General features: G+C 49.3%; 1 protein-coding gene across 3 annotated transcripts in view; it reads right to left on the minus strand.

Annotated features, from left to right (window-relative positions):
* Positions 1–3,095, minus strand: part of cep350 (centrosomal protein 350) — a 166,295-nt gene extending 163,200 nt beyond the window's left edge. For all 3 annotated transcript variants that reach the window (XM_072573397.1, XM_072573399.1, XM_072573394.1), the window contains exon 1: positions 2,977–3,095. The gene's annotated coding sequence lies outside the window, so the exon portion shown is untranslated. The remainder of the gene's footprint in view (positions 1–2,976) is intronic.
* Positions 3,096–16,235: the final 13,140 nt, after the last annotated feature.

Below are 16,235 nucleotides of genomic sequence, written 5' to 3' on the forward strand. Positions count from 1 at the left end.
TCTCTCTCCCCCCCCCCGGCCTCTCTCTCTCTCTCTCTCTCCCCCCCCCCCGGCCTCTCTCTCTCTCTCTCTCTCTCCCCCCCCCCGGCCTCTCTCTCTCTCTCTCTCCCCCCCCCCGGCCTCTCTCTCTCTCTCTCTCTCTCTCCCCCCCCCCCCGGCCTCTCTCTCTCTCTCCTCTCTCTCCTCCCCCCCGGCCTCTCTCTCCTCTCTCTCTCTCTCTCCCCCCCCCCCCCCCCCCGGCCTCTCTCCCTCTCTCTCTCTCTCCTCCTCCCCCCCCGGCCTCTCTCTCTCTCTCTCTCTCTCTCTCCCCCCCCCCCCGGCCTCTCTCCCTCTCTCTCTCTCTCCCCCCCCCCCCCGGCCTCTCTCTCTCTCTCTCTCTCTCTCTCTCTCCTCCCCCCCCCCCCCCCCGGCCTCTCTCTCTCTCTCTCTCTCTCTCCCCCCTCCCCGGCCTCTCTCTCTCTCTCTCTCTCCCCCCCCCCCGGCCTCTCTCTCTCTCTCTCCCCCCCCCCGGCCTCTCTCTCTCTCCTCTCCCCCCCCCCGGCCTCTCTCTCTCTCTCTCTCTCTCTCCCCCCCCCCCCCCCGGCCTCTCTCCCTCTCTCTCTCTCTCCCCCCCCCCCCGGCCTCTCTCTCTCTCTCTCTCTCTCTCCCCCCCCCCCCCGGCCTCTCTCCCTCTCTCTCTCTCTCCCCCCCCCCCCGGCCTCTCTCCCTCTCTCTCTCTCTCCCCCCCCCAGCCTCTCTCCCTCTCTCTCTCTCTCTCTCTCTCTCTCCCCCCCCCGGCCTCTCTCTCTCTCTCCCCCCCCCGGCCTCTCTCTCTCTCTCTCTCTTCTCCCTCCCCCCCCCCGGCCTCTCTCTCTCTCTCTCTCTCACCCCCCCCCGGCCTCTCTCTCTCTCTCTCTCTCTCTCTCCCCCCCCGGCCTCTCTCTCTCTCTCTCTCTCTCCCCCCCCGGCCTCTCTCTCTCTCTCTCTCTCTCTCCCCCCCCCGGCCTCTCTCTCTCTCTCTCTCTCTCTCCCCCCCCCCGCCTCTCTCTCTCCTCTCTCTCTCTCTCCCCCCCCCGCCTCTCTCTCTCTCTCTCTCTCTCTCCCCCCCCCGCCTCTCTCTCTCTCTCTCTCTCTCCCCCCCCGGCCTCTCTCTCTCTCTCCCCCCCCGGCCTCTCTCTCTCTCTCTCTCTCTCTCCCCCCCCCCGGCCTCTCTCTCTCTCTCTCTCTCTCTCTCTCTCCCCCCCCCGGCCTCTCTCTCTCTCTCTCTCTCTCTCTCTCTCTCCCCCCCCCCGGCCTCTCTCTCTCTCTCTCTCTCTCTCTCTCTCTCCCCCCCCCGGCTCTCTCTCTCTCTCTCTCTCTCCCCTCCCCCGGCCTCTCTCTCTCTCTCTCTCCTCTCTCCCCCCCCCCGGCCTCTCTCTCCTCTCTCTCTCTCTCTCTCTCTCCCCCCCCCCGGCCTCTCTCTCTCTCTCTCTCTCTCTCTCGTCCCCCCCCGGCCTCTCTCTCTCTCTCTCCTCCCCCCCCCCGGCCTCTCTCTCTCTCTCTCTCCCCCCCGGCCTCTCTCTCTCTCTCTCTCTCCCCCCCCCCCGGCCTCTCTCTCCCTCTCTCTCTCCCCCCCCCCCGGCCTCTCCTCTCTCTCTCTCTCTCTCCCCCCCCGGCCTCTCTCTCTCTCTCTCTCTCTCTCTCTCCCCCCCCGGCCTCTCTCTCTCTCTCTCCCCCCCCGGCCTCTCTCTCTCTCTCTCTCCCCCCCGGCCTCTCTCTCTCTCTCTCCCCCCCCCGGCCTCTCTCTCTCTCTCTCTCCCCCCCCCGGCCTCTCTCTCTCTCTCTCCCCCCCCCGGCCTCTCTCTCTCTCTCTCTCCCCCCCCGGCCTCTCTCTCTCTCTCTCTCTCTCCTCTCTCCCCCCCCCGGCCTCTCTCTCTCTCTCTCCCCCCCCCGGCCTCTCTCCTCTCTCTCTCCCCCCCCCGGCCTCTCTCTCTCTCTCACCCCCCCCGGCCTCTCTCTCTCTCTCTCTCTCTCTCTCTCCCCCCCCCGGCCTCTCTCTCTCTCTCTCCCCCCCCCGGCCTCTCTCTCTCTCTCTCTCTCCCCCCCCCGGCCTCTCTCTCTCTCTCTCTCTCTCTCTCCTCTCACCCCCCCCCGGCCTCTCTCTCTCTCTCTCTCTCTCCCCCCCGGCCTCTCTCTCTCTCTCTCTCTCTCTCTCCCCCCCCGGCCTCTCTCTCTCTCTCTCCCCCCCTCTCTCTCTCTCTCCCCCCCGGCCTCTCTCTCTCTCTCTCCCCCCCCGGCCTCTCTCTCTCTCTCCCCCCCCCGGCCTCTCTCTCTCTCTCACTCTCTCTCTCTCCCCCCCCCGGCCTCTCTCTCTCTCTCTCCCCCCCCCCGGCCTCTCTCTCTCTCTCCCCCCCCCCGGCCTCTCTCTCTCTCTCTCTCTCTCTCTCTCTCCCCCCCGGCCTCTCTCTCTCTCTCTCCCCCCCGGCCTCTCTCTCTCTCTCTCTCTCCCCCCCCCGGCCTCTCTCTCTCTCTCTCCTCTCTCTCCCCCCCCTCTCCTCTCTCTCTCTCTCTCCCCCCCTCTCTCTCTCTCTCTCCCCCCTGCCTCTCTCCCTCTCTCTCCCCCCCCCGGCCTCTCTCTCTCTCTCTCTCTCCCCCCCCCCGGCCTCTCTCTCTCTCTCTCTCTCTCTCTCTCCCCCCCCCCGGCCTCCTCTCTCTCTCTCTCCCCCCCCGGCCTCGTCTCTCTCTCTCTCTCTCTCCCCCCCCGGCCTCTCTCTCTCTCTCTCCCCCGCCTCTCTCTCTCTCTCTCTCTCCGCCCCCCCCTTCCTCCTCCCTCTCCTCCCCCCCGCCTCTCTCTCTCTCTCTCCCCCCCCCCGGCCTCTCTCTCTCTCTCTCTCTCTCTCTCTCTCTCTCTCTCTCTCTCCCCCCCCGGCCTCTCTCTCTCTCTCTCTCCCCCGGCCTCTCTCTCTCTCTCTCTCTCTCTCCCCCCGGCCTCTCCCGTCACACTCTTCCCCGGCCTACCTGAGGGGCCGTCCTCCCAGCTCATGGCCGCGCTCTCCCGGTGACCGTTAATACCACCCCGCTTTCGGCCCTCGGTGACGCCATTATCCTCCGCTGCGCGCGAGCCGTCGCGGCCCAGGACAAACTCTCGCGAGGATGACGGTTGCCCGCCCCTGGCAACAGGTCGCCCGCCCCTCTCCCGCTAGGCCCCACCCCTTTGCCCTTGACCCCGCCCACTAACACTCTTGACCCCGCCCCTTCTCTGTCCCCCTCTCCACCCAAACACAATCCTTCCTCCAACTGTCCCATCCTCACATCACCGCTCTTGCTCACCTCCCCTTCCCATACTTCTTACCCCCAAGACAGACCCCTCCCACGCCAACACCCTCACCCGTCCTATCCCAACATTGTCCCCTTGCCAACACCTCTTTCCCAAACACTCCTAACCTTCTCCCCTCCAGCCTGCTCTTCCCAAAACTCCTCATCTGGTGTTGTGTGAATTTTAAATCCGTCAGAGGGTTTGGGTTGACCCTAATACTCATCCTGACTCCTTTCCCCTATGTTCCCCCTCCCTCAGCGTTTCTCTACAGTGTCCTTGTTGCTTCTCGTCATCCTTCCCTCTGACACTCCCCCACTCTCCTTTCAATGTTCCATCTGCTGACCCCACTTCTATGACCATCCAATGCTACAAGCCATTTTGTGCTTCAAAGCTCTTTCTTGACTATGCACCAAGCTATCCTCCATCTCTGACATTGCTGTTCCAGCTCACTGTAGAAAGGATGGGGAACATTGCTCAGATCTTCAAAGTGATCTTCTCCCAATCAGTTGTCTCAACTGTTTGATGATCTAATATTGTTTCTCATCTCAGCTCCATAGAGAGCAGGACCTCAGTGCAACCTCATTCTATATCTGCACTCTGTAAAGAAGAGGGAGTGTGGCATTGCAGCAGACAAGCATTGACAACCAGAAGAACGCTCTGCAACAGAAGTCACACTGCAACAAAATTAGGCAAGGTGAACTCAGTGGCTGATTTTAGCTCTTCCATTTGAGGCCATTCATGCCATGCTACACCAACCCCTCAATACTGCAAGCCAGCACCCTGATTGAAATTAAGTAGTTTCATTTAGACAGAACAAGGACACCACATTATAGATCGCATGGCTTAGAGACACATCCAGATATTTGCACATTAATCAATCAGAAATAGGAGTAAGGGAAGACTGTATAGCCCATCATGCCTGCTCTGTCATTCAAACACTGCTAATCTTGGTCTTCAACCCCTGCCCCCTCCCATATCACTTCATTTCCTGAGATACCAAACATCTGTCTTACCCCAGCCTTAAATATATCCAATGATGGAACATCCATCAGTCCTCTGAGTAGAGAGGATTCACAAAACTTTTGAGTGTAGTAGGTTTTCCTCATCTCAGTCCTAAACAATCAGTCCCTTTTCCTGAGACTATGCACGCTACGTATTTTAGATTTTCCAAGGAACTGAAATGATCTCTTGGCCTTTCTGAACCTTGTATGTCTCAATGAGATCGACTGCCATTATCCTAAACCCTCTTGGCAGTGCAGAGCATGAATCCTGCTGAAATTAGATACATGTTTGAAAATTTTTTTTACTCATTGGGACAAATGCAAAAATGTCAAATTTCAAACCATTGCAACAATTCCTACTGTAAGGTTTCCCCTGCAGCAAAATGTTCTGATGGTTTGAAAACGGTTTGAAATGCCTACCAAGATCATGAAAAACCCAGGCAAACATTTTTATTTCCACAGGGATAGAAACTGAAAAATATTGAGGTTATTCAACCTGTATGAGACCTTGGTTAGACCACACTAGGATGCTGTGTGCAGTTCTGGTGCCACATTGTATACGGGAGACAGAGGCACTGGTGAGACGACAGAGGAGATTTACAAGAACAATCTCAGCAATGAGTGGGTTTACACATCATCAAAGGGTTGAGAAGCTGGGCTTCTTTCTTCTTGGCAAATGCTGAGCGGTGATCTCATTGAGGCCTTTACAATGTTGAGAGGTTTGATGGAATGGAGAGAGAGAGTGTTTCCTATTGTCTGAAAGAGTACAACTAGACCACCATCGATATCAGATGGTCCCCAAAAAATCCAACAGGGAATTCGGGAGAAAACTCTTCACCCAGAGAGCTGAGAGAATGTGAAACCTACTCCCACAGAAAGCAGTTGAAGTGAACAGTATCAATGTGGTTAGGGGAAACTGGACAAGCAGGTGAGGAAGAAGGAAATAGAGGGTTAGGATGGTGGGTCTAAATGAGGAAAGGTGGGAGGAGGCTGGAGTGAAGAGTAATTTTTTTTCTTTATTCATTCACAGGATGAGGGAATCACTGGCCAGGCAACATTTATTGCCCAGAGGGCAGTTAAGAGTTAATGACATTGCTGTGGGTCTGTAGTCACATGTAGGCCAGACCACACAAGGATGGCAGTTTCCTCCCAAAAGGGACATTCGTGAACCAGGTGGGTTTTTCCTGCCAATCGACAATAGATTCATGATCATTATTAGACTCTTAATTTCAAATATTTATTGAAATCAAATTCCACCATCTGCCATGGAGGCATTTGGACCCAGGTCCCCAGAACATTATTTGGGTCTCAGGATTAACAGTCCAGTGATAATATTAGACCAGCCCATCCCTTCAAGATAATTACAACAGGATCTGGACCAGATGGGCCAATGGGCTGAGAAGTGGCAGATGGAGTTTAATTCAGATAAATGCAAGGTGCTGCATCTTGGGAAAGCAAATCTTAGCAGGACTTATACACTTCATGGTAAGGTCCTGGGGAGTGTTGCTGAACAAAGAGACCTTGGAGTGCAGATTCATAGCTCCTTGAAAGTGGAGTCGCAGGTAGATAGGATAGTGAAGAAGGCTTTTGGTATGTTTTCCTTTATCGGTCAGAGTATTAAGTACAGGAGTTGGGAGGTCATGTTGCGGTTGTACAGGACATTGATTAGGCCACTGTTGGAATATTGCAGGCAATTCTAGTCTCCTTCCTATCGGAAAGATGTTGTGAAACTTGAAAGGGTTCAGAAAAGATTTACAAGAATGTTCCCAGGGTTGGAGGATCTGAGCTACAGGGAGAGGCTAAACAGGCTGGGACTGTTTTCCCTGGAGCGCCGGAGGCTGAGGGGTGACCTTATAGAGGTTTACAAAATCATGAGGGGCATGGATAGGATAAATAGAAAAAGTCTTTTCCGTGGGGTCGGGGAGTCCAGAACTAGAGGGCGTAGGTTTAGGGTGAGAGGGGAAAGATATAAAAGAGACCTAAGGGGCAACTTTTTCACACAGAGGGTGGCACATGTATGGAATGAGCTGCCAGAGGATGTGGTGGAGGCTGGTACAATTGCAACATTTAAGCGGCATTTGGATGGGTATATGAATAGGAAGGGTTTAGAGGGATATGGGCCGGGTGCTGGCAGGTGGGACGAGATTGGGTTGGCATAATATCTGGTCGGCATGGACGGGTTGGACCGAAGGGTCTGTTTCCATGCTGTCCATCTCTATGACTCTATGACTCTAAATGCCAGGACAGATTGGTCGGGTCGAATGGCCTGTTTGTGTGCCAGGTATCCCATGTATAATCAGGTGACTTGGGTGAAGGGTGCACAGTTTCCGAGTTTGTGGATGACATGAAACTCAGAAATGAAACAAAAATTGAAGAGGAGTCAGGAGAACAGACAGCACAGACTGGTGAGATGGGATAGCACATGGGAAATTAGTTTGAACCGTGGAGAACTGATTCATTTTGGTTGGAATAATCAACACAAACTAAATGGTGCAATTTTAAAGGTGATGTAGGAAAAGAGATGTGGGGTACTTTTGAATGTTTGAAGCCAGGTGGACAAGTATAGGAGGCTGTTATAAAAGGGACATATGAGATCTCTGGCTTCATCAAGAGATTAATAGACAAAAGCGAGAAAGTTATAAAGGGTGGCACAGTGGCTCAATGGTTAGCATTACTGCCTCACGGCACCAGGGACCTGGGGTCAATTCCACCTTAAGTTGACTGTATAGAGTTTGCACGTTCGCCCTGTGTCTACATGGCTTTCTTCCAGGTGTTCTGGTTTCCTTCCACAGTCTGAATTAGCCATGCTAAATTGACCATCATGTGCAGGGTAGGTAGAGAGGTGTAGAGTTGCACGGTTAGGGTGGAATGCTCTTCGGATGGTCAGTGTGGATTTGGTGGGCCAAATGGCCTTTTTCCACACTGTAGCGATTCTATGATTCTAAAGTACTAGTCAGACCCAGCTGGAGTAATGTGTTCAGTTCTGGGTATGCACTTTGTGAAGGTGATTCAGCATCTAGAGAAGATGCCAAGGAGAATGGCTAGATTGGGAGCAGGGATGAGTGATTTCGATTATGTTAGAGCATTGGAGAAATTGGGGATTGTTATCCTCAGTGAAGGTAATTAATAGCACGTGTAATAGAGTAAATAAAATCCAAATCATGAAGAGTGTGGATTGTGTGAATGAGGGGAAACCATTTCAAGTGACCACAGTAACCACAACAGACAAGCTTGAGATAATTGCCTAAAGAAAAGAGGCAAAGTAAGGATTATTTATTTTGGATTGTGACCTGGAGGAACACCTCAAAAGTGTGTGCAAATAATTCAATGGCAACTTTCAAGAAAGGGAATTAGAGGAGTATTTAAAGGAAGCGGGAAAGTTTGTCAGGTTATGGGGAAATGCGGGCGGCACGGTGGCACAGTGGTTAGCACTGCTGCCTCACAGCGCCAGAGACCCGGGTTCAATTCCCGCCTCAGGCGACTCTCTGTGTGGAGTTTGCACGTTCTCCCCGTGTCTGCGTGGGTTTCCTCCGGGTGCTCCGGTTTCCTCCCACAGTCCAAAGATGTGCAGGTCAGGTAAATTGGCCATGCTGAATTGCCCGTAGTGTTAGGTAAGGGGTAAATGTAGGGGTATGGGTGGGTTGCGCTTCGGCGGGGCGGTGTGGACTTGTTGGGTCGAAGGGCCTGTTTCCACACTGTAAGTAATCTAAAAAAACGAGCAAGGAAGTGGGACAAATTGGAGCAGTCAAAGAGCTATCACAGGTACAATGGGTTGAATGGCCTCGAATTGTGCTGCACTGTTCTGTGATCCAATCAAAGTGCTTAAATGATAGAGAACTTTGATCTGGCAGACAGAGAGAAACTAGTGCCCTTGGGGGCCGAGTCTAATACTACAAGGCTGGTACTATAATTCTAAAAGCAGAGCTAAGCTTTCAGGAGGGCTGCTTCAGTCAATCGGAAAGTGGAACTCAACAAGTCATTGGAGGGCGAAAGTAAAAATGTAAGAATTGAAATCAGCAGAGTATTGTCAGTACTAAGGAATATGAATATATGAAAATATTTGATAGTTTATGAATAGGGCTCTTGTGTCCCTGTCACTGAGCCAGGAGGTCCAGATTTAAGTCCCACCTGCTCAAGAGGTGCACAGAGTGGTTATAAAATATATTTAATGTATATAATGTGAAAAATAAACAACAACACCTGCTGTTTCCCTTCCAAGCCGGTCACCATCCTGACTTTGAGTTGCTTTATGACTGTCACATGTACAGAGGTACAGTGAAAGGTGTTGTCTTACGTGCTTCACAGGCCGATTGTAGTACACGAGTGCTTTGGGATAACAGAAGGGTGTGCAGGATACAATCTTGGAAATATATCTTGGACTTGGATCTACATCGACATTCCTTTCCTGTCACTGGGTCAAAATCCTGGAATTCCGTCCCTGAGGGCAATGTGGGTCCACCCACACCACACCACCACCTTCTCCAGGGCTAATTAGGATGGACAATCGTGCCCAAATAATAAAAAGTTATGTGCAGTGAGGCACTGGGCAGCTTTGATTTGATTAAATGGCACATGGGGCTGAATGGCCTCTTCCTGTTCCTATGAAGCAATTTGCAGTACTTACTGACCCATAGCTCAGCCTTTCAATGATTGACCCTCGCCCCTATACATCCCCTCCCCCCTCACCGCGCAGAGGTAATTTAATCTGGTGCCTAAATTTAGCTACAGCTGATTCTGGAAGCCTCTCCCTTTACTGGGAACTCAGTATGAGGCAGCTGTCCTATGCTGAGTCAGCTTTTTGCAATGGATGCCTCCCTCTACCCTCACCCTAGCCCTCCCAACACCACACAGGCATCTCAGAAAGCACGGCTCTTACACAGGGGCACAAGCCTCCCAGATGATCAGGGTTTCAATGCAAGAGAGGTGCAAAGTAATCCGAAAGGGGGACAAGCGCATGCTTAAATCATAATAGTAGCCATGCAGGTTAATGAGGATATTAAAACAAATCGTTAAGATGGATTATCAGGAACAGAAGACAACGTCTGTTAAACTTGTACAAAACCATTCCAAGAACTTATGTGTGAAGCATTGTAGCATACAGAGTCTGTGGCACTGTTCCTGCTATCCAGGATCTCTCCACCCCCCCCCCCCCCAACTTCCCACATGTCTTTGTACATTGGAAGTTTGCCAGATAGTTGAAATAATCATATTTTAAGCTTAGAAAGTGGAGAGGTAATATCAGAGAGGAACACCAATGTCCACAGAATCCTGGGAGAGATAGATAGCACCAGAGTAAGGAATAACAACTTATTAGGTGGGGTCAGAGTGAGGGAGAGAGTAATAGAGTCTAAATCAGCATCACTGTGCATGTGTGGGACTGCACATAGTGTGGGGAATAAGAGCGGGGAGTTACAGACACAGATTGCCAAGTGGAAATCTGATGTTGAGGCTCGAACATAGTCCCGGGCAGGACTGGGTGTTAAATATTCCTGGATACAAGGTGTTCAGCAAAGGTAGGAAAAGGGGAAAATGGCAAGGGGTGGTGAGATGGTTAAAGAGCTGGAGAAAGAGGATGTCCCAGAGGGATCAAGAACAGAATTGATTTGGTTTGAGATAAGGAACACAAAGGGTGCAATCAGATTGTTCAGTGCAGTCCATAGGTCACTGACTAGTGGGAGAATGGAGAAGAAACAAATCTGCAAGGAATTTACAGAGTGGTGCTAACATTATGGAGTCGTTATAATGGGGGACTTTAATAATCCAAATATAGATTAGATTCCCTACAGTATGGAGACAGGCCCTTCAGCCCAACAAGTCTACACCAACCGTCCGAAGCGTAACCCACCCAGACCCATTTCCCATTTCACAACAATATAGAGGGTTCAGAAAGGAGATGAGAAAGCAAACAAGAACGGCACGGAGGAAGTGTAAAAAGAGACTGGCAGTGAACATTAGAGGGGTTTCACAGGCCGCTAGAGGCTTATAAATAGTAAAAGGGTGGGAACAAAAGGGAGTGGGGCAGGTTAGGGACCAAAAAGATGATTTACACATGGAGGCAAGGGAAATAGCTGAGGTATTAAATAAATAATTGTTCTGACCGAGGAGGACGATGCTGAATGATGGGAAGGTTCAGTTACTTGAAAGAGTTTAAAATTCAAAAAGAGAAGGTATTGGATAGATATTCTGTACTTCAAGTTGACAAGGCTCCAGGAACATATGAAATGTAGGAAATTAAGGGAAACGTACACAGAAATTGCAGAGACCCTGGTTACCCTTCATCTCAGGTGATGTGCCAGAGGGTTGGAGAGTTGCAAATATTATGTCCTTGTTCAAAAAGGGTGTAAATATAAATCCAGCAATGACTGCCCAGTCAGTTTAACCTCAGTGGTTGGGAAACAAGATAAAATTAATTGGCACATGCACAATTGTGGGCTAGTTAAAGAGAGCCAGTGTGACTTTCTTGAGGGAAATATCAGATTTGACTAACTTCCTGGACATTTTTTGAAGAAGTAACATAGAGTGTTGATGAGGTGTACATGGACTTTCAGAAGGCTTTTGATACAGTGTCATTCAACAGACTTGTGAGGCAAGTTCATAGCACCCCACAATGTGGAAGCAGATGATTCAGCCTTGTGTCTACACCACCCCTCCAAAGAGCATCCCACCCAGACCCACCCCAATCCCTGAATTTCTCATGGCTAATCGACTTAACTTGCGCATTCCTAGACACAGCGAGCAATTTAGCATGGCCAAAGTACCGAATCTGCACATCTTTGGATTGTGGGAGGAAACCAGAGCACCTGGAGGAAACCCACACAGACATGAGAAGAATGTGCAACCTCCACACAAACTGTTGCCTGAGGATGGAATCAAACCTGGGTTCCTGGTATTGTGAGACAGCAGTGCTAACCACTGAGCCACTGTTCCACCCCAGCTATAGGTCATGAAATAAAGGGATGGTAGTAATGTAGATGTAATTGGCTGGGTGAAAGGTTAAGAGTTTAATTGTTTAGATTGTCTTTCAGGCTGAAGGAATGTTTGGAGCTGAGCTCAGAAAGTCATAGAATTGTTAGGGTGCAGGAGGAGGCCATTCAGCCCACCATGACTGCACCAGCTCACTACACATTTTAACTTGGTGCCATACTCTTTTGCCAAAAATCCTTCAAAGCTTTGGATTTAAATAACCATTCAACGCCCTCTGGAATGCCTCAAATCAACCTGCCTTCGCCACATTTCCAGGCTGTGCATTCCATAGCCTAACAGCTCGCTGTGTGAAAATATTTTTTTCTTACCACACAGTTGCTTTTTTTTTTGCCCTCAGGCTCTTGACCCTCTTATAAGGGGGTCCAGTTTCTCACTATCTACTCATGATTTTGAAAACACCTCTGCTTTTAGCCTTTTTCACTCCAAACAGTCTCAAATCCTCCAATCCATACTCGTAATAGAAGTGTCTTCTTCTTGGAAACATTCTCGGGACTTGCTTCTGCACTGTCTTCCAGAAGTGTTATGCCCAGAACTGATCACAATGCTATAGCTAAGGTCTAACTAATGCTCTATATTGGTGCAGCATAACTTCCCCATTGTCATAACCTGTGACCCTACAAACGAAGCCTGGAATAAAGCATGCTTTACTAACAACTCTCTTGACCTATCACCTTAATGACTTACATACATAAGCACCAAGGTCTCTCTGCTCCTGCACCCCCTTTAGAATAATACCCATTATTTTGCAATGCAGCTTCATGTTCTTTGTACCAAATTGTTTCACCTCATAGTTCAAGCTTTCTATTATTTTTCTTGTTCTTAAATAATTCAAAATGGCGGTGGATCATGGTGACAGAGCTTCACTGTACCTTACTGTTTTTCTCACTGTAAAATACATGAGAACAAAATCGTTCATTTATTCACTTCTCCACACTGAACTTCAACTCCTAACTGTCTGTTCAGTCTATCAACTCTATCTTCTTGAAGTCCTACACTGTTTACAATTTTACCAAATTTTCCAAATGTTACATCGTCCATAAGCTTTGACGTTGTCTCCAATTATGCATATAAGAAAAAGCAATGATTCAGACATAGCTAGAATACTGTACACAGTTTCTGGCCCCTTAATTAAGGGAAGTTATACTGGCATTGGAGGCAGTCCAGAGAAGTTTCAATAGGCTGATACCACTTAAGGAGGGACTGTCTTATGAGAGAGGTTGGGTAGTTTAGACTAAATCCAAGATGGCAGCAGAGTAGGACATGAGGATGTGAGCTGCTACAAAATGTGCCCAGGGATGTGCCCATGTGACCTAGTTGTCATGGGAACAAAATGTACTGCCAGTCAGGGGCAAGTTTTAACAGTTGAACACAGAGCGGGCAGCAGCTGATCTGAAACGAAAACAGAAATTGTTGGCGAAACTCAGCAGGTCTGGCGGGGCCTGTGGGAAGAAAGCAGACTGAACATTTTGAGTCTGGTGACTCTTCATCAGAACTGTTAGCAGTGAGGAAAAAGTGCTATTTACGCTAAAAACTAAGTTGTGGGAGGAGTAGGCGAAGGCGAGAGATGAGCAGATGGGTAGAGACAGAAACCAGAGAGAGATTTATGAAAGGGCTAGGTGAACAAGGAGATTATGGATGGCAGGCCAGGACCGAAGAGAAGCTGAATAAATGCTAATCAGAACTAAGAGTAAAAGAGAGTGGGTTAACTATGCTGAATGCAATCCATTTAATGTGATAATGTGCTTAGGAGTAGGTGAGAATGGATGACTGTGTTAAAGGCAATACATGGCCTAAAAGGACTAGCTGTGTGCTGGGGAATAAACAGCTGATCTTGCTGTGTGCAGACTCACAGATTCCTGATGAAGAGCTCCTGCCCGAAACATCGATTTTCCTGCTCTTCAGATGCTGCCTGACCTGCTGTGCTTCTGCAGCACCACTCTAACCGAGAGTCTGGTTTCCAGCATCTGCAGTCATTGTTTTTACCTTAAGATGTTAGGAGGAAGGTTGCTCACCACTACCTTCTCCAGGGTAACTAGTGACAGGCAATAAGTGCTTGTTCAGCCAGCAATGCCCATGTCCCATGAATGATTGAAACAAAACCTGCAGTTTTGTGTATTTACTGCCTGCTAAGTTCCATAAAATTGAAACAAAAGCAGAAAACACTGGAAAAGCTTATGAGTTCTGACAGCATTTGTGGAGAAAAACCAGAGTTAACATTTTGGGTCCAGTGACCCTTCCTCAGAACATCATCTAATTGATTTTGCTTTGAGTTTGAGCACAAGTTTCAAAAAGGTGGAATCATATGTGAACCTTCCATCAGTTCATTGAATCCCTACAGTGTGGAAGCAGGCCATTCAGCCCACACTGACACTCCAAAGCGCATCCCACCTCCTAACCTTTTCACCGTACATTTCCTATGGCTAACCCACCAAGCCGGCACACCCATGGACACTACAATGGAGCATGGACAATCCACCTAACCTTGTAAAAACAATGACTGCAGATGCTGGAAAGCAAATACTGGATTAGTGGTGCTGGAAGAGCACAGCAGTTCAGGCAGCATCCAACGAGCAGCGAAATCGACGTTTCGGGCAAAAGCCCTTCATCAGGAATAAAACGATGAAGGGCTTTTGCCCGAAACGTCGATTTCGCTGCTCGTTGGATGCTGCCTGAACTGCTGTGCTCTTCCAGCACCACTAATCCAGAATCCACCTAACCTGCACATCTTTGGACTGTGAGAGGAAACTGGACCACCCGTAGGAGACCCACAGAAACATGGGGAGAATGTGCAAACTCCACAGACAGTCACCCAAGGGTGAAATCAAACCCAAATTCCTGATGCTGTGAGGCAGCAGTGCTAACCACTGAGCCAATGTGCCATCCTTCTTGCATTCTTGGGTTGTTGGGAAATACATATCTCCCTTCAATGTTATTATTTTCAGTGGGAATATAATGCCTTCTGCAAAATAGAGACATGGGATCTTTCTACATCTTCCTGAGATAATGAACTGTGACCTAAATCAATGTTCCCTCTAAAAGCACTTACTACAGTGTAGCTCTCCCTCACCACCATTCAGGGTTAAGTTCAAGTCTGGACTGGGGCTTGAACCCATGACTTTCAGATTTAGAGGGGTGAGTACCCCTGCTGAGAGTCACTGCTGTTAATATATAACTGTCACAGACTCTATTATCCAATTCACACAGATTCTGCATCCAATCATTGTCCAGCATCTATTCCATAGAAAATATCTCTGGATATGAGATGACAGCAGGCTCAGCCTGGGCTGTGACGGCTCCTCCAGTTCAATATCCACCCGTGTTCGGAGGGCGTGTTGACACCGGTGAATGCAAGAGAGAGAAGACATCGGAAGGGCTGTTTGGCCGACTTGGTTGTGCCTTCACCTGGCGTGCCAGCCTGACGGATCAGTTAGCACCTCACTGCTCATTGGTAGAAGATTGCCAAAGAGTGAAGCAATGAATGTGAGGCTTTGTAGACCAGAGTTCTTCTCTGCTGGTCAGGGAATGGCTCTCTCTTTGCAGTGAGGAACCATCAGCTGACCCTGAGTGGAACCTTCACCATCACACTATCCCAGTGTAACTCTGCTCAAATGCATGACTCAGTCTGTTGCTGGTATTACCCAACACATTGACTTCACTTCCAGCCTCCACTCTGCTTTTGTGGGCAGAAGTTTTAACAGAACAACTTCCTGGAGTGAGATTACACAACAAAATACACAAACACACATGCACGGACTCACATTATTACTCCTTCGCACACGCACTCTCACACTGACACACATACACCCCCAAACACAAACACTCACAGTCACATTCACATATGCACACACACAGACACACACATACATACATTCAAACGCATACAATCACAGTCACATATATACACACGCACACATACACACACACACACTCAAACACATACACTTGCAGTCACACAGACACCTAATCACACGCTGACACACACATTGACAGACAAACTCAATTATGCACACAATCATCACAGACGCACACAGTTTTACACACATACAGTAATGCACACATTTGCACAAGCATTTGCATCAGACACACATACACTCAAATCAGTGAGAGGCAAGCTTTTCACACAGAGGGTGGTTTGCATGTAGAACAATCTGCCAGAGGAAGTGGTAGATGCGGTACAGTTACAACATTTAAACAACATTTGCACAAGTACTTGAATAGGAAAGGTTTGGAGGGATATGGACCAAACGCAGGCAGTTGGGACTAGCTTTGTTTGGGAAACTTGGCCAGCATATACTATTTGGACCGAGGGGTCTGTTTCCATGCTGTATGTCGCTGTGGCTCACTCGCAAGTTGACAGACTTACACGGACTCAGAGATACACGAAATCATGAGACACACACTCTCTAACATTGACACACAATCGTATTGACGCACACACACACACTCAGAATCACATGTACTCACATACACACACTTGAACATAACTGTTATATCCACATACACAAACACAATTGCATACAACGCATATCCACATACATAAATACGCACCCACAAACGCACAGTATTACACTCAAATACACATAAACTCACACATACATACGACCAGAGGCAACGAGGCAACCCTCTCATCGAGTTCAAGTCATGTTCCACCCATTGTGGAACCTCTCCAAGTTTACCCACATGAGTGAGCTGGACCCTCCTAACAGGGAACTGCCTCCCCCTGGTGGCTGAGTGTCTGTCCTTGAGAAAGATCTGAATTAAAAATCTTGGCCCGGAGATGACAGAAAGCTCAGGAACTTCAGCTCAAAGTTCTGTTTGAGATGCTGCTCACAGTGATGTTTTCTGCCACTATTCTCTTTAAGTGTAGGAAAACTGCAAGATCTAAACCTCTTCCAGGGCTTAAAGTCATTAACAAGGTGTTGTTTATTGCAGGTTAAATCAGTTGGGTGAGTTAAAAGTTAAAAGGTAGAGAGTAG

This window comes from Chiloscyllium punctatum, chromosome 7, assembly GCF_047496795.1.
Source record: "Chiloscyllium punctatum isolate Juve2018m chromosome 7, sChiPun1.3, whole genome shotgun sequence".
NCBI lineage: Eukaryota > Metazoa > Chordata > Chondrichthyes > Orectolobiformes > Hemiscylliidae > Chiloscyllium > Chiloscyllium punctatum.